At 47.7% G+C, this 25,890-nt stretch overlaps 1 protein-coding gene across 1 annotated transcript in view; it reads right to left on the bottom strand.

Moving 5' to 3' along the window:
• Positions 1-25,890, bottom strand: part of LOC144592184 (teneurin-3-like) — a 2,027,615-nt gene that overhangs the window by 850,409 nt on the left and 1,151,316 nt on the right. Inside the window, exon 7 of the mRNA XM_078396656.1 lies at positions 19,526-19,594. The gene's annotated coding sequence lies outside the window, so the exon portion shown is untranslated. The remainder of the gene's footprint in view (positions 1-19,525; positions 19,595-25,890) is intronic.

Raw genomic sequence — 25,890 nt, 5'->3', positions numbered from 1 at the left:
ACAAAGCAAAAGAAAGCCAGTTAATTCAGGATCCTTTTAAAAATGTTTTGTTCAGTGCCGACTGTGCTTTTCCCCTGAGGTTGGGCTGGCGAAAACATGAGTTGCTGTCATCAATGAAGCAACTGGAGTAGAAGAAAGACGATGATCCAGGTGTCTCCTTTGAGATGGAAGCCTGAACAATGTGATGTCTCTCTGCAGCAGTGGGATACCTGGTATGTTCTCAATTTTGATTTGAGATACAAGGAAAGCAGCCTAATTTGTTCACATGTCGTATTGTTGCTCTGAAAGTACCTATGCTAATATACCACTTTGATGTCTTCCTGGTTTGGAGTTTGGTTCAGAGCGAAAAGAGGCCCTTCGGCCCACCGAGTCCGTGCCGCCCTGCGATCCGCGCACACTGACACTATCCTACACACACTAGGGACAATTTTTACATGTACCCAGTCAATTAACCTACATACCTGTACGTCTTTGGAGTGTGGGAGGAAACCGAAGATCTTGGAGAAAACTCACGCAGGTCACGGGGAGAACGTACAGACGGCGCCCGTAGTCGGGAGGAACCCGGGTCTCCGGCGCTGCATTCGCTGTAAGGCGGCAACTCTACCGCTGCGCCACCGTGCCGTTCTGTGGCCTCTAAACACACTGCCCAGCCCGTCATCGGCTCTGAACTATCGCACCATCGAAGGGATTTATCCTGGGGCTGCCAGAGGTCACTGGAGCGCTGCTCCGACACATATGTTAAAACAAAACCCCAAAATAAACAGCGGGGGGCTTAACAGCGGCCATTCTGCCACCAGTGACAGCTCTGGCACCTGCACAATTAGCACAGCAACACTGGATTTATCCGAGACGCTGCCTCAAAAAGGCAGCCGGCATCATCAGAGACCCATACCACCCTGGCCACACCCTCACTGACCCACACCACCCTGGACACGCTCTCACTGACCCACACCACCCTGGCCACACCCTCACTGACCCACACCACCCTGGCCACACCAACCTGGCCACACTCTCACTGACCCACACCACCCTGGACACACTCTCACTGACCCACACCACCCTGGACACACTCTCACTGACCCACACCACCCTGGCCACACTCTCACTGACCCACACCACCCTGGACACACTCTCACTGACCCACACCAACCTGGCCACACTCTCACTGACCCACACCACCCTGGACACGCTCTCACTGACCCACACCACCCTGGCCACACCCTCACTGACCCACACCACCCTGGCCACACCAACCTGGCCACACTCTCACTGACCCACACCACCCTGGCCACACCAACCTGGCCACACTCTCACTGACCCACACCACCCTGGCCACACTCTCACTGACCCACACCACCCTGGCCACACCCTCACTGACCCACACCACCCTGGCCACACTCTCACTGACCCACACCACCCTGGCCACACTCTCACTGACCCACACCACCCTGGCCACACTCTCACTGACCCACACCACCCTGGCCACACTCTCACTGACCCACACCACCCTGGCCACACTCTCACTGACCCACACCACCCTGGCCACACTCTCACTGACCCACACCACCCTGGCCACACTCTCACTGACCCACACCACCCTGGCCACACTCTCACTGACCCACACCACCCTGGCCACACTCTCACTGACCCACACCACCCTGGCCACACTCTCACTGACCCACACCACCCTGGCCACACTCTCACTGACCCACACCACCCTGGCCACACTCTCATCTCATCTCACCCCTGCCATCGGGAAGAAGGTACAGGAGCCTGAAAACTGTAACGTCCACATTCAGGAACAGCTTCTTCCCGACAGCCATCAGGCTGTTAAACACCACAACCTTAAATAGACAATAGACAATAGGTGCAGGAGGAGGCCATTCGGCCCTTCGAGCCAGCATCGCCATTCAACGTGATCATGGCTGATCATCCACAATCAGTAACCCGTGCCTGCCTTCTCCCCATATCCCTTGATTCCACTAGCCCCTAGAGCTCTATCTAACTCTCTCTTAAATTCATCCAGTGTTTGGCCTCCACTGCCCTCTGTGGCAGAGAATTCCACAAATTCACAACTCTGGGTGAAAACTTTTTTTCTCACCTCAGTTTTAAATGGCCTCCCCTTTATTCTTAGACTGTGTGGCCCCTGGTTCTGGACTCCCCCAACATTATCATATCATATCATATCATATATATACAGCCGGAAACAGGCCTTTTCGGCCCACCAAGTCCGTGCTGCCCAGCGATCCCCGTACATTAACACTATCCTACACCCACTAGGGACAATTTTTACATTTACCCAGCCAATTAACCTACATACCTGTACGTCTTTGGAGTGTGGGAGGAAACCGAAGATCTCGGAGAAAACCCACGCAGGTCACGGGGAGAACGTACAAACTCCTTACAGTGCAGCACCCGTAGTCAGGATCGAACCTGAGTCTCCGGCGCTGCATTCGCTGTAAAGCAGCAACTCTACCGCTGCGCTACCGTGGGAACTTTTTTCCTGTATCTAGCTTGTCCAGTCCTTTTATAATTTTACACGTGAACTACCCTTGTCGTCTTCCCCAGCTTCTGTAGAATTTCGCATCACTTGGAGTTTTTTTTATTTTTTATTTTTAGTTTAGAGATACAGTGTGGAAACAGGCCCTTCGGCCCACCGGGTCCGCGCCGACCAGCGATCCCCGCACACTAACACCATCCTACACCCACTAGGGACAAATTTTACCTTTATACCCAGCCAATTAACCTACAAACCTGCACGTCTTTGGAGTGTGGGAGGAAACCGAAGATCTCAGAGAAAACCCACGCAGGTCACGGGGAGAACGTGCAAACTCCGTAAGGACAGTTGACTTCTCCAACTTTAGATAATTCCCCGTCCCTCTCTTCCCCTCCCCCTTCCCAGTTCTCCCTCTATCTTCCTGTTTCCACCTATATCCTTCCTTTGTCCCGCCCCCCTGACATCAGTCTGAAGAAGGGTCTCGACCCGAAACGTCACCCATTCCTTCTCTCCACAGATGCTGCCTGACCCGCTGAGTTACTCCAGCACTCTGTGAAATAAATACCTCCGATAGTATACAGGGTAATCGCTGGTCGGCGCAAACTCAGTTGGCCGAAAGATCTGTTTCCACGCTATATCGCTAAAGTAAAGGGGTTGCATGGTGGCACAGCGGTAGAGTTGCTGCCTCACAGCGCCAGAGACCCGGGTTCCATCTCGACCACGGGTGCTGTCTGTGCGGAGTTTGTACGCTCTCCCCGTGACCTGCGTGGATTTTCTCCAGGTGCTCCGTTTTCCTCCCGCACTCCAAAGACGTGCAGGTTTTGTAGGTTAATTGGCCAGGGTTTGTGCGCTTGGTATAAGTGTAAATTGTCCCTAGTGCACGTAGGATAGTGTTAGTGTGCGGGGATCGCTGGTCGGCGCGGACCCGGTGGGCCGAACGGCCTGTTTCTGGGCTGTATCTCTAAACTAAACTAAACTAGAGTCCAAAATAGCAGCTGTAAAATACTTAGTACAAATGCCGACCACTATTAATGATTCCATTACACAAATCGTTTAAATACTCAGCCTGATTTGACAGTGCACCAGTCTATCTCCACTCAATCTGTGCAAATGTTACTTAAGATGATGCACACAGTCTCCCTGCATCAGCATGGGCAATTTATTTTTAAATAGGTTTAGTGTTCATTTTTTTCGACTGATGAGTAGTTCTTTTTGTAAAGAAGTTCCCTTTTTTTTCTCAATCACAGTTCTTTTTCTAATGGGGCGTCACGGTGGCGCAGCGGTAGAGTTGCTGCGTCACAGCGCCGGGGACCCGGGTTCCATCCCGACTACGGGCGCCATCTGTACGGAGTTTGTACGTTCTCCCCGTGACCTGCGTGGGTTTTCTCCGGGTGCTCCGGTTTCCTCCCACACTCCAAAGACGTGCAGGTTTGTAGGTTAATTGGCTTCGGTAAAAATTGTCCCTTAATGTGTAGGATAATGCTGGGTTATGGGGTGCTGCCTGTGTGGAGCTAGTACGTTTAGATTAGTTCAGAGATACAGCCTTGAAAAAGGCCCTTCGGCCCATCGAGCCCGCGTCGACCAGAGATCACCGCACACAACCACTATCCTATACACACTGGGGACAATTTACAATCTTTACTAAAGCCAATATACCTACAAACCTGCACGTCTTTGGAGTGTGGGAGGAAACCGGAGCACCCGGAGAAAACCCACGCAGGTCACGGGGAGAATGTACAAACTTCAAAGCACATATTCTCCCTCTGACCGCGTGGGTTTTCTCCAGGCACTCCGGTTTCCTCCCACACTCCAAAGACATGCAGGCTTGTAGGTTAATTGGCTTCTGTAAATTGTAAATTGTCCCTAGTGGGTGTAGGAAACACACTTAGTTTGGGAACAGCTCCATCCAAGACCACAAGAAATTGCAGCAAATTGTGGACGCAGCCCAGACCATCACACAAACCAACCTCCCTTCCATCAACTCCATCTACACCTCACGCTGCCTCGGCAAGGCCAGCAGCATAATCAAGGACCAGTCTCACCCCGGCCACTCCCTCTTCTCCCCTCTCCCATCGGGCAAGAGGTACAGAAGTGTGAAAACGCACACCTCCAGATTCAGGGACAGTTTCTTTCCGGCTGTTATCAGGCAACTGAACCATCCTACCACAACCAGAGAGCAGTGCTGAACTACTATCTACCTCATTGGTGACCCTCGTACTATCCTTGGTAGGACTTTGCCGGCTCGATTGTAACCATATGTTGTCTTTCCGCTGACTGGTTAGCACGCAACAAAAGCTTTTCACTGTACCTCGGTACACGTGACAATAAACTCAACTGCACTAAACTAGATAGGCAAATGAAAGTGCAGGGAATAGAGGGATATGGATTATGTGCAGGTAGATGAAATCAGTTTACCTTGGCATCGATAGACAATAGACAATACGTGCAGGAGGAGGCCATTCGGCACTTCATGGCTGATCATTCTCAATCAGTACCCCGTTCCTGCCTTCTCCCCATACCCCCTGACTCCGCTATCCTTAAGAGCTCTATCTAGCTCTCTCTTGAATGCATTCAGAGAATTAGCCTCCACTGCCTTCTGAGGCAGAGAATTCCACAGATTCACAACTCTGACTGAAAAAGTTTTTTCTCATCTCAGTTCTAAATGGCCTACCCCTTATTCTTAAACTGTGGCCCCTTGTTCTAGCCTCCCCCAACATTGGGAACATGTTTCCTGCCTCTAACGTGTCCAACCCCTTAATAATCTTATACGTTTCGATAAGATCCCCTCTCTTCCTTCTAAATTCCAGCGTGTACAAGTTGTCCAAAACATAATAAATAAATGAGGACAGAGAAGTTCTCTGGTGAGAAGGCTTTTTTTTTTCTCCCCAAGATGGTTATTTTTTCTTTGCAATAGAAAACATCATATCTCTTTGAAGGGTCTTTATAAATTACATTCATTCTGATCCTCCCAAGAATTATAACTTTAAAATGTATAAGGGACGATCGTTTCTTAAGTTTAAATCCAATTATTTCTCCGCACAGTTACTTCATGATTAGAAGACCCCGCTGTGAAGAGGCATTTGGAAAAGTTCGCGTTAAGATCGGAGAAATCCAACGAAACCTGTAGGTGGTCTGTCAATATACAAGCTTCCAGCAATTATATTTGAGAAGTTGATATCTTTTTTTTAAATCTCCAGAAGATAGATGCCTTAATTAATGAGAGCCTTAAATTGGTAATATCACACATTCAAATGCATGTGAATAATATTGCAAACTGTAATGCATTTACAAAATCCTGAACCAATTCAGAATATTTGCCATTTGCTCATCGTTAAAGGCACTGAAACATTCTTAATTTTTCTTCCATTTTACATAGAAACATAGAAACATAGAAAATAGGTGCAGGAGTAGGCCATTCGGCCCTGCGAGCCTGCACCGCCATTCAATGTGATCATGGCTGATCATCCAACTCAGTATCCCATACCTGCCTTCTCTCCATACCCCCTGATCCCTTTAGCCACAAGGGCCACATCTAACTCCCTCTTAAATATAGCCAATGAACTGGCCTCAACTACCTTCTGTGGCAGAGAATTCCACAGATTCACCACTCTCTGTGTGAAAAAATGTTTCCTCATCTCAGTCCTAAAAGACTTCCCCCTTATCCTTAAACTGTGACCCCTTGTTCTGGACTTCCCCAACATCGGGAACAATCTTCCTGCATCTAGCCTGTCCAACCCCTTAAGAATTTTGTAAGTTTCTATAAGATCCCCCCTCAATCTTCTATGTAAACTAGAAAAAGTGGACCCGTTGGGCCCAAACCACTCCTGCATTAGTGCAGCACTCTCTCCTCCCCGCCTCCCCCTCCCCTCTCCCCTCCCTCCACCCCCCTCTTCTCCCCCTCTCCCCTCCCTCCACCCCCTCCCCTCCCCCTTTCCCCCACCCTCCACCCCCAGGTTGTGTGAGTGGGCGGATACATGGCAGATGCAGTTTAATGTAGATAAGTGTGAGGTTATTCACTTTGGAAGTAAGAATAGAAAGGCAGATTATTATCTGAATGGTGTCAAGTTAGGAGGAGGGGGAGTTCAACGAGATCTGGGTGTCCTAGTGCATCAGTCAATGAAAGGAAGCATGCAGGTACAGCAGGCAGTGAAGAAAGCCAATGGAATGTTGGCCTTCATAACAAGAGGAGTTGAGTATAGGAGCAAAGAGGTCCTTCTACAGTTGTACCGGGCCCTGGTGAGACCGCACCTGGAGTACTGTGTGCAGTTTTGGTCTCCAAATTTGAGGAAGGATATTCTTGCTATGGAGGGCGTGCAGCGTAGGTTTACTAGGTTAATTCCCGGAATGGCGGGACTGTCGTATGTTGAAAGGCTGGAGCGATTGGGCTTGTATACACTGGAATTTAGAAGGATGAGGGGGGATCTTATTGAAACATATAAGATAATTAGGGGATTGGACACATTAGAGGCAGGAAACATGTTCCCAATGTTGGGGGAGTCCAGAACAAGGGGCCACAGTTTAAGAATAAGGGGTAGGCCATTTAGAATGGAGATGAGGAAGAACTTTTTCAGTAAGAGAGTGGTGAAGGTGTGGAATTCTCTGCCTCAGAAGGCAGTGGAGGCCAGTTCGTTGGATGCTTTCAAGAGAGAGCTGGATAGAGCTCTTAAGGATAGCGGAGTGAGGGGGTATGGGGAGAAGGCAGGAACGGGGTACTGATTGAGAGTGATCAGCCATGATCGCATTGAATGGCGGTGCTGGCTCGAAGGGCTGAATGGCCTACTCCTGCACCTATTGTCTATTGTCTATTATCCATTGCTCCCCCGTCCTCTCCCCTCCCTCCACCCCCCTCTTCTCCCACTTTCCCCTCCCTCCACCCCTCCGCTCCTCCCCCTCTCCCCTCCCTCCACCCACCTTTCCTCCCCTTCCACTTTCCCCCACCCTCCCCCCCCACTCCTCCCCCACCTCTTCCCACCACCACCCCCTCTCCTCCCCTCCCTCCACCCCCTTCCCCCTCTCCCCTCCCTCCACCCCCCTTTCCTCCACCTCTCCCCTCCCTCCACCCCTCCGCTCCTCCCCCACCCCCTCCTCCACCCCCCCTCTCCTCCCCCCTCCTCCTCCCTCCACCCCCCTTCCCCTCCCCACTCCATCCCCCTCAACATGGATAGGTGACGTTTCAGGTCAGGACCTTTCAGTATGAAACTAAATTCAACCTATCCCTGTTCTCCAGAGATGCTGCCTGACCCGCTGAGTTACTCCGGCACTCTGTGTCTACCACTACTGTCGCCATTGTTGTTACCACTTGCTACTAAGATGATGATTTGGCATTTTGTCCATTATTTGGGAGTGTACAAGGAAAACACAGAATCTCACTGCACCTAGCTCGGTACAAGAGACCTTAAAGTATCATTGTCATCATTATCTGGGCTCAGGTCCTGCCAACATCCTCGGCAATCTTCTCTGCATCTTTTCCAGATTAACAACATCTTTTGTATAACAAGGTGCCCAAAACAGAACACAAACCTCTAAAGATAGACACAAAATGCTGGAGTAACTCAGGTGTCCATGTGATTGTGGATTCCAGACACACAGCAAATGCAAAGTCTTCACAATATTTCAGAGTCAGAAGAGGGGTCTCGACCCAAAACTTCACTTCATTCCTTGTCTCCAGAGATGCTGCCTGACCCGCTGAGTTACTCCAGCACTCTGTGAAACGTCACCTATCCATGTTCTCCAGAGATGCTGCCTGACCCGCTGAGTTACTCCGGCACTCTGTGTCTACCACTACTGTCGCCATTGTTGTTACCACTTGCGACTAAGATGATGACTTTACCCCCTCCTGCCATTAGCATCATTGTTGCAGCCATCTTAAATACACAAAAATAATTGTTTACAATAATTTTTTGTTTCACTGTCTTCAAAATTCATTCTTAGCGACAGTACAGAGGCGGATACTAATGTGCTCAGGATGGGCACTAATTGCACTCCAAGGTCAAGTGTAGCTGAACTAAAAAGAATAAAACTCTCGTGTGCTTTGATGAGATCGAATCTTAATTGCCACAAAGTGCCAAAGAGAGTTTTCATAACAGAAGTAAATAAGTAAATATATCTCCGACATTTGTGGTTAGAAACATACAAACATAGAAAATATGTTTTCTATGGAGGAGGCCATGTGGCCCTTCAATAGACAATAGACAATAGGTGCAGGAGGAGGCCATGTGGCCCTTCAATACACAATAGGTGCAGGAGGAGGCCATTCGGCCCTTCGAGCCAGCACCGCCATTCATCGTGATCATGGCTGATCGTCCACAATCAGTAAAGGGCCTGTCCCAGTTACGCGGTTTTTAAGGCGACTGCCGGCGACTGTCAAAGTCGTAGCAGATCGCCGACATTTTCTTTTCCCCTACGACAATGACCATGACAATGACCACGACAATGACCACGACAATAACCACGACAATGACCACGACAATGACCACGACAATGACCACGACAATGACCACGACAATGACCACGACAATGACCACGACAATGACCACGACAATGACCACGACAATGACCATGACAATGACCACGACAATGGCCACGACAATAACCACGACAATGACCACGACAATGACCACGACAATGACCACGACAATGACCACGACAATGACCACGACAATAACCACGACAATGACCACGACAATGACCACGACAATGACCATGACAATGACCACGACAATGACCACGACAATAACCACGACAATGACCACGACAATGACCACGACAATGACCACGACAATGACCACGACAATGACCACGACAATAACCAATCCACCCGTCAAATGTCCTGACGGTAAATAAACTGGTTCAACAAAACTATCTTCTGGTGTCTTCGAATGCCTTTTCTTAATTTAATATTACTTGCTTCTAAACGCATCTGCGACAACCTAGCAAACCTGGGGACAGCGTGCGACAGACAGCGCCCGCAATAAGCTGCCGTACCTGGCCACAAGCCAGCTGCCACACAGAAATGTCTAGCAGGTAAATGTTTCCGCGACACGCCGAGATCCGCTACGATTCATTGAAGACTCCTCACGGTCACGATCACGCCCGCGCGCGACACCCCGGCCAACGTTCAGCCACAGCCTAGTCACCGGCAGTCACCTTATCATCACCTAAGTGGGACAGGGCCTTAACCCGTGCCTGCCTTCTCCACATAATCCCTTGATTCTGCTAGCCCCTTTGGTTAGAGCTGACTATCGTGGCTCTGATCATGCATATTATGTGTTACGATTACTTTTATGTGGAATTCATCGTCACAGACAGTGGTGGAGGACAAGGCATCCGGTATTTTAGTTGGACACAAAGTGCTGGAGTAATTCATCAGGACAGATACACCACATCCTAGGAACTATCCAACTTCCACCTTCCAACAATCCAACTAAGATAGTTGGCATTTTGTCCATTATTTGGGAGTGTACAAAGAAAACACAGAATCTCACTGCACCTAGCTCGGTACAAGAGACCTTAAAGTATCATTGTCATCATTATCTGGGCTCAAGTCCTGCCAACATCCTCGGCAATCTTCTCTGCATCTTTTCCAGATTAATAACATCTTTTGTATAACAAGGTGCCCAAAACAGAACACAAACCTCTAAAGATAGACACAAAATGCTGGAGTAACTCAGGTGTCCGTGTGATTGTGGATTCCAGACACACAGCAAATGCAAAGTCTTCACAATATTTCAGAGTCAGAAGAAGGGTCTCGACACAAAACTTCACTTCATTCCTTGTCTCCAGAGATGCTGCCTGACCCGCTGAGTTACTCCAGCACTCTGTGAAACGTCACCTATCCATGTTCTCCACAGATGCTGCCTGACCCGCTGAGTTACTCCGGCACTCTGTGTCTACCACTATTGTCGCCATTGTTGTTACCACTTGCTACTAAGATGATGACTTTACCCCCTCCTGCCATTAGCATCATTGTTGCAGCCATCTTAAATACACAAAAATAATTGTTTACAATAATTTTTTGTTTCACTGTCTTCAAAATTCATTCTTAGCGACAGTACAGAGGCGGATACTAATGTGCTCAGGATGGGCACTAATTGCACTCCAAGGTCAAGTGTAGCTGAACTAAAAAGAAAAAAAACTGTCGTGTGCTTTGATGAGATCGAGTCTTAATTGCCACAAAGTGCCAAAGAGAGTTTTCATAACAGAAGTAAATAAGTAAATATATCTCCGACATTTGTGGTTAGAAACATACAAACATAGAAAATATGTTTTCTATGGAGGAGGCCATGTGGCCCTTCAATAGACAATAGACAATAGGTGCAGGAGGAGGCCATTCGGCCCTTCGAGCCAGCACCGCCATTCATCGTGATCATGGCTGATCGTCCACAATCAGTAAAGGGCCTGTCCCAGTTACGCGGTTTTTAAGGCGACTGCCGGCGACTGTCAAAGTCGTAGCAGATCGCCGACATTTTCTTTTCCCCTACCACAATGACCACGACAATGACCACGACAAAGACCACGACAATGACCACGACAATGACCACGACAATGACCACGACAATGACCACGACAAAGACCACGACAATGACCACGACAATGACCACGACAATGACCACGACAATGACCACGACAATGACCACGACAATGACCACGACAATGACCACGACAATGACCACGACAATGACCACGACAATGACCGCGACAATGCCGAGTCAGGTCGACACGAGTCACTTTCTTTGTGAAACTAGCGCCTGGCTAAGAGATTACACCGTCTTTGGAAACATTGTCAAATCCCCACGCTTACCTGACCGTCAAACCGTCACCTCCAATCTACCCGTCAAATGTCCTGACGGTAAATAAACTGGTTAAACAAAACTATCTTCTGGTGTCTTCGAATGCCTTTTCTTTTTTTTTTTTTTTCTTAATTTTTTTTATTTTATAATTGATTACAATGCATATAACAACAACAGTAAACCCCATCCTTCCCCTTCCCTACATAATCATGAAAACAAACAAACAAAAACAAACAAATAAATAAATAAAAATACATTTTAAAAAAACATAACTACAATGTAACAAAAAAAGACAAAAGCACAAAAATATGAGGCAAGGTAATTTTCACAAGTCAAATATTTCAGTATTTTCACTGCTGGATTCAAAGAAGGTACCAAAGCATGTGGCATTGAGGGGATCGTTTTACTTGTCCTTAATATGCTGCAGCACTGGGTTCCATATGGTGAAGAACTTTTGAGGGTTGCCAGACAATTCATATCTCAACCTCTCTACGTGTAATATGCCCATTAATTCTCTTAACCAAGTCTCAAACTGAGGAGCAGAGTCTGATTTCCATAGTTTCAAAATACATCTGTTGGCAATTACCATACCATAAACCAAGATTGTGCGAGCATTATGGTCTAGCTTCTCAAGCGTTGTGGAATACCCGAATAGAGCAGTTTCAGGGTCCGGAGTTAAAGTGACGTTTAAAACAGTGGAGTACCATTGAAATAAAAGACACCAAAAGTTGTGAAGTTTTGGACAAGTCCAAAAGTGGTGAGCGAGTGTACCCTCAGCGGTCTTGCATCTATTACACAAAGGTGAGAGATCAGGAAAGATTTTATGCAGCTTAACCTTAGAGTAGTGTAATCTGTGTATAACCTTGAATTGAATCAGTTGTAGCCTAGAATTAATAGAACAGGATTTTATACTTTTCAGTACTACCTTCCAGACATCGTCATCAATTTCAATGTTAAGGTCTTCTTCCCAGGTTTGTTTTATTTTTAAAGTAGATTTATCTAGACCCAGCAAAATTTTGGACAACAAGTCGTCTTCGGGCAGGGACTCAAAAAGCGAATTGTTTTGTCGAACATAATTTCTCAGCTGTAAGTACCTGAAGAATTGAGTTTTGGGCAATGAGAACTTGGATTGTAGCTGATCAAATGATGCAAAGTGTCTATTTATGTAAAGATCTTTTATTGTAACTATCCCTTTACAGCTCCATTCTTTGAATGCTGTGTCTGTAAATGATGGGGAGAAAGCGTGGTTATGCCAGATTGGGGCGTGCATTGACGTATTCGGAAGCTCACAAGCTTTCCTAATTTGGTGCCATATTCTCTGAGCATTGGACAGAGTGAAATGATCCTCTCTAAGAGAGGTGAGAGATCTGGGTAATGAAAAAAGGAGAGCAGGGAGAGAAGTTTTTGGGGTTAAGCTTTTTTCAATCGCCAGCCAAGGTGGCAGGTCATATCCAACTCCCCGTTCATATGCATACTGCCAGTATACCATGACTCTAACATTGGCCGCCCAATAGTAATATAAAAAGCACGGTAACCCCAGTCCCCCATGTTCCCTCGTTTTTTGAAGATAAGCTTTTGAGATCCTGTGTGCTTTATATCCCCAAATAAATGGCATAATGATAGAATCGATTAACTTAAAGTAGGATTTGGGGATAAAAACAGGAACATTCTGAAATAAATACAGAAATCTCGGCAGGGAGACCATCTTTACTGCGTTCACGCGGCCAATCAAGGAAATAGGCAACGTTCTCCATTTCTCTATGTTCTCCTTTAGTTTGTTCAACCTTTCGGTAAAGTTAATTTTAAAAAGGGTCTTGGGGTTTTTAGATATTTTAATGCCCAGATATTTTATACTATCCGGATTTGTTTTAAACTGCATGTTGGCTAAGAATACAGGGTCTAATTCTGCTGTTATCGATATAAGTTCACTCTTCTGCCAGTTTATAGTGTAACCTGAGACCTCGCCAAAGGAATTAATAAGCTGGAATAGGTAAGGAACAGAATGTTCAGGGTCAGATACAAAGATGGCAATATCATCCGCATAAAGCGAAATCTTATGTTCCACCCCACCCAGTATTATCGGTTTTATAAGCGCATGCCCTCTTATGCCAATTGCCAGCGGCTCAATGGCTAACGCAAAGAGGAGCGGCGAGAGGGGGCAGCCCTGTCGCGTACCCCTCTGAAGGGCAAAAGGGGGTGACCTATCCTGGTTTGTGAGTATGGAAGCGGTGGGATGAGCATATATAAGACGTACCCAGGAAATAAAAGAGGCTCCAAGACCAAACTCTTCCAGCACTCTGAGTAAATATCCCCACTCAACCTGATCGAAAGCTTTTTCTGCGTCTAAACACAGAATGGCTTGTTTGGAAGAACTATCGAATTTGTGATACATAATGTTCATTACTCTTCTAACATTAAAGAAAGAGAACCTATTGGGGATGAACCCGGTCTGATCCGTATGGATAATGGATTCTATACACTTATTTAGTCTAGTCGCCATTATTTTAGTAAAAATCTTGAAATCCAAATTAAGCATAGAAATTGGTCGGTATGAGGAGGGATTGGTTTCATCCCTGTCTTGTTTCAATAAGAGAGAAATATTAGCATTGTACAATGACGGTGGGAGCTTTTTCAACTCGATTGAGTGGGAGAGCATCCTGTGCAGAATCGGAGTTACCTGGTCAGCAAACTTCTTATAAAATTCGACTCCAAAACCGTCTGGCCCAGGGCTCTTGCCGTTTTGCAACGACCTAATTGCATCCTTGATTTCTACAGAGGAGGGTTCTGAGTTTAAGGCCTCACAAGAGGCACTATCTAATTTTGGTATGTCCAACTTTTTTAACCATGCATTGATATCACCGTTAGCTTTGGATTTATACAGCTCTTGATAATACTCCTCAAAGCGTTCATTTATTAATTTTGGATCGGTTAAAGCAACACCCTTGCCTGATTTTATTATATGTATGGCCCTACTTGCTTGTTGCCCTCTAAGCTGACGGGCTAACAATGTATGCGGTTTGTCCCCTAATTCAAAATATCGCTGTTTCAGTCGCAGTAGCTGGTCACTGACTTGATTTGTTAGAATCGTGTTATACTCATATTTAAGACTGAGCATATTTTGCAGCGTTTGGGGGTTGTTTGTGCTCCGATACAACGTCTCCATTGGAGAAAGCTCCGAATCAATTTCTTGTAGACGTCTCTCTCTGGATTTCTTTAAAGACGCTTCATACGAAATAATATGACCCCTCATAACTGCCTTGAAAGCTTCCCACAAGGTGGAGTCCGAGACATCAGAAGTGTCATTGGTCTCCAAATATTCTGTAATTTTTTCAGACATGTATTTACAGAAAGTTCCATCATTAAGCAAGGAAAGGCGTAGTCGCCATTTAGCACATCGTTTAGACAGCTTAAAGTCAAAGATAATTGAGGTTGGAGCGTGATCTGAGATCAAAATGTTATGATATTTGGTATTTATTACATTAGGTATGAGTTTCGAGTCTAATAAAAAATAATCGATACGAGAGTATGAATTGTGCATTTTAGAAAAAAAAGAGTATTCTCTGTCTGTGGGATGCTGTATCCTCCAAATGTCAACTAAATTGGTGAAGGAGATGAGATTTTTCAAAACCGTGGATGCATTCGAAGGGCTACACATTTTATTTGATGACCTATCCAGGTGCCAGTCAAGGATTGTGTTATGGTCCCCTGCAACAATCACATTCGTATTAGAAAGGTCAGGTAGCTTATCAAAGATTTTGCGAAAGAAAGCTGCATCATCAATATTCGGACCATAAATGTTAAGCAGTGTTACATGAACAGAGTAAAGGTACCCAGTTACTATGAGAAATCGACCATTCGGGTCACTTACTGTAGAAATATGTCTGAAATCTATGTTTTTCTTAACCATAATTGCCACCCCGCGGGCTTTGCTAGAAAATGTGGATTGAAATATCTGATCTGCCCATCTGCAGCGCAACTGTCTCTGCCCCAATGTTCTAATGTGAGTTTCTTGGAGGAACACAAGGTCGGCAGATAAAGACCTAAGATGTGAAAACACCTTAGCTCGTTTAATTGGGTGGCCCATGCCGCGGACATTCCAGCTCACCATGGTAACCCTCCCACGCACATCATCATCCCCAGGTACCATCAGAAGGTGTAAATTGTATTACATAAGCAGCGACATAATAATTTGCCTCAAACAAAAAAACAGGAAGACCACCAACACAAAAACACACACAAAACTCGGACTTTCCCTCCCCCCATCCCCACTATCCCAAACAAAGTGAGAGAAAATATCCTAACATACTGTAAACGGGGGTTACTTCAACTATCTAGCCTGTTAAGCCCAAAGGCTAGCTAAAGGCTAAATTGTGAAACCGCTAGCTAGTTAACTACAAATTCAGTCGGCATCCCCTCCGATGAACAAACAAAATTACGGATCTGTTCAACAAAAAAAACGTTTCCCTTTGAAAAATTAAACTGGTTAAACAAAACTATCTTCTGGTGTCTTCGAATGCCTTTTCTTAATCTAATATTATGTGCTTCTAAACGCATCTGCGACAACCTAGCAAACCTGGGGACAGCGTGCGACAGACAGCGCCCGCAATAAGCTGCCGTACCTGGCCACAAGCCAGCCGCCGCACAGAAATGTCTAGCAGGTAAATGTTTCCGCGACACGCCGAGATCCGCTACGATTCATTGAAGACTCCTCACGATCACGATCACGGTCACGCCCGCGTCACCCCGGCCAATGTTCAGCCACAGCCTAGTCACCGGCAGTCACCTTATCATCACCTAAGTGGGACAGGGCCTTAACCCGTGCCTGCCTTCTCCACATATCCCTTGATTCTGCTAGCCCCTTTGGTTAGAGCTGACTATCGTGGCTCTGATCATGCATATTATGTGTCACGATTACTTTTATGTGGAATTCATCGTCACAGACAGTGGTGGAGGACAAGGCATCCGGTATTTTAGTTGGACACAAAGTGCTGGAGTAATTCATCAGGACAGATACACCACATCCTAGGAACTATCCAACTTCCACCTTCCAACTATCCAACTAAGATAGTTGGCATTTTGTCCATTATTTGGGAGTGAGATGTTTGGAAGCCGACACTTTTGTGTACTTTGTACAAGGAAAACACAGAATCTCACTGCAGCTAGCTCGGTACAAGTGACCTTAAAGTATCATTGTCATCATTAATAAGAGGGGGCTCTTTGAAAACTGAGATGAGGAGAAACGTCTTCACTCAGAGGGTGGTTAGTCTGTGGAATTTGCTGCCTCAGGGAGCTGTGGAAGCAGGAACGTTAAATAAATTAAAAACGGAAATAGATTGTTTTTTAATAGACAAGGGAATTAGGGGTTACGGGGAGCGGGCAGGGAAGTGGACATGAGCTATGGTTAGTATAGTAACACCTGAGTAATCTCCTGGACAAGGTACGATCGCCTAGCTTGGGGTCGGAGAGGAATTTCCCGGATTTTTTTCCTAAATTGGCCTGGGTTTTTATCCGTTTTTTTGCCTCTCCCACGGTTCACATGGTTCTTTTGGGTGGGAACAAGGGCGATAGTGAGAAGGGGGTTGGGGTGGGATCAGCCATGATCGTATTGAATGGCAGAGCGGGCTCGAGGGGCCAGTTGGCCTACTCCTGCTCCTATTTTCTTGTGTTCTTGTGTTCTTGTGTTATCTTTGCTCAAGTCCTGCCAACATCCTCGGCAATCTACTCTACATCTTTTCCAGATTAACAACATCTTTCGTATAACGGGGTGCCCAAAACAGAACACAAACCTCTAAAGATAGACACAAAATGCTGGAGTAACTCAGGTGTCCGTGTGATTGTGGATTCCAGACACACAGCAAATGCAAAGTCTTCACAATATTTCAGAGTCAGAAGAAGGGTCTCGACACAAAACTTCACTTCATTCCTTGTCTCCAGAGATGCTGCCTGACCCGCTGAGTTACTCCAGCACTCTGGGAAACGTCACCTATCCATGTTCTCCGCAGATGCTGCCTGACCCGCTGAGTTACTCCAGCATTTTGTGTCGACCTTCGGCGTATCATCTGCAGCAACTTCCTCCACAAACCCTTCTGGAACAAATCCCTGGAAGACTTTGACGCCGAGACTGAGTAGCCCAGGGCCTGGAAAGATGCCAACACCAACAACGAAGAGGTGATCACAGACCCCACAGTGAAACCACCGGGATCTGACCTCCGCGCGAGCAATGGCCAACCCTGAATAGGATCCCCACCCTCCATGCAAGAACAGCCCTTCACCTGCACACGTGGGGGATGACAGACAGACGGCCCTGCTTGCCACTGCAGATATCCAGACCAGAACATCCCACACATCCCTCGTGAATGACTGCCCACTGAGGCTTTTCCCTGGTGGCATCAAGGCAGAGGCTTGTACTTGCTGGAATGTAGAAGATTGAGGGGGGATCTTATAGAAACTTACAAAATTCTTAAGGGGTTGGACAGGCTAGATGCAGGAAGATTGTTCCCGATGTTGGGGAAGTCCAGAACAAGGGGTCACAGTTTAAGGATAAGGGGGAAGTCTTTTAGGACCGAGATGAGAACATTTTTTTTCACACAGAGAGTGGTGAATCTGTGGAATTCTCTGCCACAGAAGGTAGTTGAGGCCAGTTCATTGGCTATATTTAAGAGGGAGTTAGATGTGGCCCTTGTGGCTAAAGGGATCAGGGGGTATGGAGAGAAGGCAGGTACAGGATACTGAGTTGGATGATCAGCCATGATCATATTGAATGGCGGTGCAGGCTCGAAGGGCCGAATGGCCTACTCCTGCACCTATTTTCTATGTTTCTATGTTTCTATCCACCCAGCACCTGATGCTGCCCTGGCCTGGATGTCCACCCTTGGCCTACAACTTTAGGCTGTTCCTGCCACGCGCAAGAAGAAGAAGTTTCTTCCTACACAATACTCTAAATGTGGTCTCACCAATGTCTTGTACAACTGTAACATGACCTCCCAACTTCTATACTCGATAAATAGACACAAGTTGCTGGAGTAACTCAGCGGCTCAGGCAGCATCTCTGGAGAAAAAAAATGGGTGATGTTTTGGGTCGGAACAGTTCTTCAGACTGGTCTGCGGAAGGGTTCCGACCGGAAACATTGACCATCTCCAGAGATGCTGCCTGACCCGCTGAGTAACTCCAGCACTTCGTGTCTATCTTTGGTATAAACCAACATCTTCAATTCACTGTTTCTATACTTAGTACTCTGACTGATGAAGGCCAATGTGCTGAAAGCCTTTTTGACCACCCTATCTACCTGTGACGCCACTTTCAAGGAACAATGTACCTGCACACCCTTTACTAGAATAAACTCTTCGAAGTTCCATCTGACTACGGACGCTGTCTGTACGGAGTTTGTACGTTCTCCCCGTGACCTGCGTGGGTTTTCTCCGGGTTCTCCGGTTTCCTCCCACACTCCCAAGTCACTGGCTGTCACTAACGCATAGGTTAGTGTTAGTGTGCGTGGATCGCTGGTCGGCGCGGACTCGGTGGGCCGAAGGGCCTGTTTCCGCGCTGTATCTCTAAACTAAACTTTGGGGCGGCACGGTGGCGCAGCAGTAGAGTTGCTGCCTTACAGCGAATGCAGCGCCGGAGACTCAGGTTCGATCCCGACTGCGAGCGCCGTCTGTACGGAGTTTGTACGTTCTCCCCGTGACCTGCGTGGGTTTTCTCCGAGATCTTCGGTTTCCTCCCACACTCCAAAGACGTACAGGTATGTAGGTTAATTGACTGGGTAAATGTCAGAATTATCCCTAGTGTGTGTGTAGGATGGTGTTAGTGTGCAGGGATCGCTGGGCGGCGCGGACCCGATGGGCCGAAGGGCCTGTTTCTGCGCTGTATCTCTAAATCTAAATCTAAAAATCTAAACTTAACTAAACAATGTCAGATTTTGCGTCTATACAGAGGATGCATCATTGGAAGGGAATCATATTGCAGATGTGTCGGAAGCCAAGATTATCTCCCCACTTACAAAGAGATTTGTCCATAAACAGATGGCGTCTTTGTGGAAATAATGAATGAATATGGATTTCAAATTATGATGAAAGGCGGTCTATTAAAACAACCTTTCAGCAGATAAGCTCCAGACTGTACCATCAATTTAATTAATAGTTTCGTCGTTCCAAAACCCAAACCGCAGCACAAATATCTTCTGCTGATATCATCAGTTCTTTAAACATGGGCTTCGAAAGTAGATTGTAGCGCCTTTACCTGAGGTGAGAATGCGTTTCCGTCACAAGATAATGGAGGTGAAGGTGGTATTGAGACACAGGCAGCCTCCTGAAAGAAATGGAAAACGTAGAGTTACAGAACCATAGGGACATGGTGATAGTCACGGGGTCTTAGAGTCATGGAGCCCTAGGTTTAAAAATGGATCATAGTGCCATAACCTGTGATGAGCGTCTTCGAGTCATACAGTGATACAGCACAGAAACAGGCCCTTCAGCCCAACTTGGTCTCCAAATTTGAGGAAGGATATTCTTGCTATTGAGGGCGTGCAGCGTAGGTTCACTAGGTTAATTCCCGGAATGGCGGGATTGTCATATGTTGAAAGACTGGAGCGACTAGGCTTGTATACACTGGAATTTAGAAGGATGAGAGGGGATCTTATCGAAACGTACAAGATTATTAAGGGGTTGGACACGTTAGAGGCAGGAAACATGTTCCCAATGTTGGGGGAGACCAGAACAAGGGGCCACAGCTTAAGAATAAGGGGTAGGCCATTTAGAATGGAGATGAGGAAAACTTTTTCAGTCCGAGAGTTGTGAATCTGTGGAAATCTCTGCCTCAGAAGGCAGTGGAGGCCAATTCTCTGAATGAATTCAAAAGAGAGCTAGATAGAGCTCTTAAGGATAGCGGAGTCAGGGGGTATGGGGAGAAGGCAGGAACAGGGTACTGATTCTGAATGATCAGCCATGATCGCATTGAATGGCGGTGCTGGCTCGAAGGGCCAAATGGCCTCCTCCTGCACCTATTCTCTATTGTCACCTGCCCGCGTTTTGGCCCATATCCCTCTAAACCCATTCTACCTGTGTACCTGTGCAGGGACACCTCCGCTCAGTCCGTCTTAACCTACTTGATCTCCCGGTGGCTTGTAGGGTTGCCAACTGTCCCGTATTAGCCGGGACATCCCGCATTTTGGGCAAAATTGGTTTGTCTCGGACAGGACCGCCCTTGTCCCGTATTATTCACAAAATGCTGGAGTAACTCAGCAGGTCAGGCAGCATCTCGGGAGAGAAGGAATGGGTGACGTTTTGGGTCGAGACCCTTCTTCAGACTGATGTCGGGGGTGGGACAAAGGAAGGATATAGGTGGAGACAGGAAGATAGAGGGAGATCTGGGAAGGAGGAGGGGAAGGGAGGGACAGAGGAACTATCTGAAGTTGGAGAAGTCGATGTTCATACCACCGGGCCGCAAACTGCCCAGGCGAAATATGAGGTGCTGCTCCTCCAATTTCCGGCGGGCCTCACTATGGCACTGGAGGAGGCCCATGACAGAGAGGTCAGACTGAGAATGGGAGGGGGAGTTAAAGTGCTGGGTCACCGGGAGATCAGTTGCATTAAAGCGGACCGAGCGCAGGTGTTCAGCGAAGCGATCGCCGAGCCTGCGCTTGGTTTCGCCGATATAAATAAGTTGACATCTAGAGCAGCGGATGCAATAGATGAGATTGGAGGAGGTGCAGGTGAACCTCTGTCTCACCTGGAAAGACTGTTTGGGTCCTTTGATGGAGTTGAGGGGGGAGGTAAAGGGACAGGTGTTGCATCTCGTGCGGTTGCAGGGGAAAGTGCCCGGGATTAGGGTGGTTTGGGTACCCTTGCAACCGCACGAGATGCAACACCTGTCCCTTTACCTCCCCCCTCAACTCCATCAAAGGACCCAAACATCTTTCCAGGTGAGACAGAGGTTCACCTGCACCTCCTCCAACCTCATCTATTGCATCCGCTGCTCTAGATGTCAACTGATTTATATCGGCGAAACCAAGCGCAGGCTCGGCGATTGCTTCGCTGAACACCTGCGCTCGGTCCGCATTAACGCAACTGATCTCCCGGTGGCCCAGCACTTTAACTCCCCCTCCCATTCCCAGTCTGACCTCTCTGTCATGGGCCTCCTCCAGTGCCATAGTGAGGCCCGCCGGAAATTGGAGGAGCAGCACCTCATATTTCGCCTGGGCAGTTTGCGGCCCGGTGGTATGAACGTCGACTTCTCCAACTTCAGATAGCTCCTCTGTCCCTCCCTTCCCCTCCTCCTTCCCAGATCTCCCTCTATCTTCCTGTCTCCACCTATATCCTTCCTTTGTCCCACCCCCGACATCAGTCTGAAGAAGGGTCTCGACCCGAAACGTCACCCATTCCTTCTCTCCCGAGATGCTGCCTGACCTGCTGAGTTACTCCAGCATTTTGTGAATAAATCAATTTGTACCAGCATCTGCAGTTATTTTCTTATATTTTCTTATACTACTTGTCCCGTATTAGTATGATTGCCAACTTCCTCGCTCCCAAATAAGGGACAAAGGGTGACGTCACCGCCACGCGCCCCACGAGAACTCACCCAGCCAGCGGCCATGTGCTCCCGCTCCACCAATGGCGGCCGCTGGCTGGGTGAGGTCACGTGGGGCACGGGGTGGTGACGTCACCTTGTCCCGTATTTGGGAGTGAGATAGTTGGCAACCCTCGATCAAACGCAAACTTTGGCGACTATGTGACTTTAATTCACTAGATAGGTGGCATTAAACGTAAAGATCTATCAGAGCCACTGGTTCCGATCCATAACAGGTTTGGCGGCACAGTGGTGCAGTGGTAGAGTTACAGCACCAAAGACCCGGGTTCAATCCTGTCTATGGGTGCTGTCTGTGTGCAGTTTGTATGTTCTCCCTGTGACCTGCGTGGGTTTGCTCCGGGTGCTCCGGTTTCCTCTCACATCCCAGAGACGTACAGGTTTGTAGGTTAATTGGCTTCAGCCCATTTAGTAACCCCAATGATAAACTGGCACCGACACGATCAGTTAGTATGTCCTTGTTAACATGTAGATAGCTTATTACTGTGTATGAATTCAGTTAGTGTATATAGATAGTTTAGATATAGGGTTGCCAACTGTCCCGTATTAGCCGGGACATCCAGTATTTTGGGCTAAATTGGTTTGTCCCGTACGGGACCGCCCTTGGCCTTTATTAGGCCTGGGGGGGCACTGTAGGCCCAGGGGGGCGCTGTAGGCCCAGACACTGTAGGCCCAGACACTGTAGGCCTGGATACTGTAGGCCTGGATACTGTAGGCCCGGACACTGTAGGCCTGGATACTGTAGGCCCGGACACTGTAGGCCCGGACACTATATGCCCAGACACTGTAGGCCCGGACGGCGCTGTAGGCCCAGATTTTGTATGCCTGGACACTGTAGGCCTGGACACTATAGACCTGAACACTGTAGGCCTGGACACTGTAGGCCCGAACACTATGAACACTGTAGGCCTGAATACTGTAGGTCGACACTGTAGGTCCGGACACTATAGGCCTGGAGAGTGTAAGTCCACTTAATTACTCCAGCACTCTGTGAAACGTCACCTATCCATGTTCTCCAGAGATGCTACCTGACCCGCTGAGTTACTCCACCACTCTGTGAAACGTCACCTATCCATGTTCTCCAGAGATGTTACCTGACCCGCTGAGTTACTCCAGCACTGTGCGTCTACCTTCGGTTTAAGGTACCTGCATTTCCTCTCTACACATTCAGTAACTAAGACCTCTGCCAATGACATGTACTGCAAACCGCACTCTGCTGAGAGTTTGCCAAGTTATAGTAAGAAACGCAGGGAGCCAATAAATGTGGTTACTAAAGACTTTTCCGACTGGGCCATTGTGTTCAGATTGTAGGTAATTAGATTTCCTGATTCTCCTTCTATACCACATATTTCCATAATTGAATTCACACATCATCGTTGAAACAAAAATAGCTGACTCACTTCAGCACAGCATTTACTTCTGGTGGCTTTAGCAGACGAACAATTACAGATGTTTATGTAAGATTTTGCTTTCCGCAAAGTTATCAAATACATTAAACCGCGCTCCACCGCCGCTGTTTAAAGCGCATTCAATGAGGTACCAGACAGACAACAGACTGTCTCCTTGCATCAAAGCTGGGTTTGGGAACGGCTCTGATCAAAGACTGAGAGTTGCATCACACACACCACACTCCCCACCATTGTAGATGTGGCCCAGCCCATCACACACACCACACTCCCCACCATTGTAGATGTGGCCCAGCCCATCACACACACCACACTCCCCACCATTGTAGATGTGGCCCAGCCCATCACACACACCACACCCTCCACCGTTGTAGATGGGAGCCCAGCCCATCACACACACCACACACACTCCCCACCATTGTAGATGTGGCCCAGCCCATCACACACACCACACTCCCCACCATTGTAGATGTGGCCCAGCCCATCACACACACCACACTCCCCACCATTGTAGATGGAGCCCAGACCATCACACACACCATACTCCCCATCATCGACTCCATCTACACTCCACGCTGCCTCGAGAAAGTGGCCAACTTGAAAAATCTTGAGATTGACACAAAAAGCTGGAGTAACTCAGCGGATCAGACAACGTCTCTGGAGAAAAGGAATAGGTGACCTTTCAGGTCAAGACCCTTCTTCAGCCCACAACTCGAAACGTCACCTATTCCCTTTCTCCAGAGATGCTGCCTGACCCATTGAGTTACTTCAGTATTTTGTGTCTGTCTATGGTGTAAACCAGCATCTGCAGTTCCTTCCTGCACATAATCAAAGACTTGTCCCACCCCGGCCATTCCTTCTTCTCCCCGCTCCCGCCCGGCAGAAGGTACAGAAGCTTGAAAGCGCGCACCACCAGACTCACGGACAGCTTCTTCCCCTCTGTTATCAGGCTTCTGAACGGCCCTTCCATAAGCCAGGGCACTGTCCGATTCACCTCTACCCCATTGTGGACATTGGACTTTGTCTGTAGAACTGATGCGCTACAATGCTGAGTACTATATTCTGCACTCTGTATCTTCCCCCTTTGCTCCAACTGTTGTACTTGAGTTTGACCTGATTGTATTTCCTGTGGTGGCTCCCAAGGGTCGGGCCATACCACTACCGACCCCTCGGCACGGAAATGGACCAGTCCAGGGGGGCGGTCCGGTACTATATATATAAGGACAAGGTTTTGGGTGCGAAGCCATTCCGGCAGACTCGACCCGTCTGATAACCATGTATTAACCCATAACGCCCCCAAAATACCTGGCTCCTTGCCTTTATTTTGGGCCTCTACCGACGCGCCACAGTATTATCTGATATGTTTGGATAGGATGCAAAATAAAGCTTTTCGCTGTATTGTGGTACATAGAAACATAGAAAATAGGTGCAGGAGGAGGCCATTTGGCCCATCGAGCCAGCACCGCCATTCATTGTGATCATCCACAATCAGTATTTATTCACAAAATGCTGGAGTAACTCAGCGGGTCAGGCAGCATCTCGGGAGAGAAGGAATGGGTGACGTTTCGGGTCGAGACCCTTCTTCAGACTGATGTCAGGGGGGCGGGACAAAGGAAGGATATAGGTGGAGACAGGAAGATAGAGGGAGATCTGGGAAGGGGGAGGGGAAGAGAGGGACAGAGGAACTATCTAAAGTTGGAGAAGTCAATGTTCATACCGCTGGGCTGTAAGCTGCCCAAGTGAAATATGAGGTGCTGTTCCTCACCATGGCACTATGGCATGACAGAAAGGTCAGACTGGGAATGGGAGGGGGAGTTGACGTGCTCAGCCACCGGGAGATCAGATTGGTTAACGCGGACCGAGCGCAGTTATCCCCGTGACCTGCGTGGGTTTTCTCCAGGTGCTCCAGTTTACTCCCACATTTAGACGTGCAGGTTTGTAGGTTAATTGGCTTGGTAAAAATTGTAATCAGTCCCCTGTGTGTGTGTAGGATAGTGCTAGTGTGTGGGGATCACTGGCCAGCACAGACTCAGTGGGCCAAATGGCCTGTTTCCACGCTGTATCTCTAAGTTAAAAGATATGCCCAGGGATACGCAGAATGTGAAATGATATGGCTCACACGCAAGCAGAAATTAGTTTAATTTGACATAATGTATGGCTCGAACAATAGACAATAGACAATAGACAATAGGTGCAGGAGGAGGCCATTCAGCCCTTCCAGCCAGCACCGCCATTCAATGTGATCATGGCTGATCATTCACAATCAGTACCCCGTTCCTACCTTCTCCCCATACCCCCTGACTCCGCTATCATTAAGAGCTCTATCTAGCTCTCTCTTGAATGCATTCAGAGAATTGGCCTCCACTGTCTTCTGAGGCAGAGAATTCCACAGATTCACAACTGTCTGACTGAAAATGTTTTTCCTCATCTCCGTTCTAAATGGCCTACCCCTTATTCTTAAACTGTGGCCCCTGGTTCTGGACTCCCCCAACATTGGGAACATGTTTCCTGCCTCTTACGAGTCCAATCCCTTAATGATCTTATATGTTTCAATAAGATCCCCTCTCATCCTTCTAAATTCCAGTGTATACAAGCCTAGTCGCTCCAGTCTTTCAA

This window comes from Rhinoraja longicauda, chromosome 3 (assembly GCF_053455715.1).
Source record: "Rhinoraja longicauda isolate Sanriku21f chromosome 3, sRhiLon1.1, whole genome shotgun sequence".
NCBI lineage: Eukaryota > Metazoa > Chordata > Chondrichthyes > Rajiformes > Arhynchobatidae > Rhinoraja > Rhinoraja longicauda.
The sequence above is the reverse complement of the archived record's forward strand: the minus strand, read 5'-3'. Positions and strand labels throughout refer to the sequence as shown.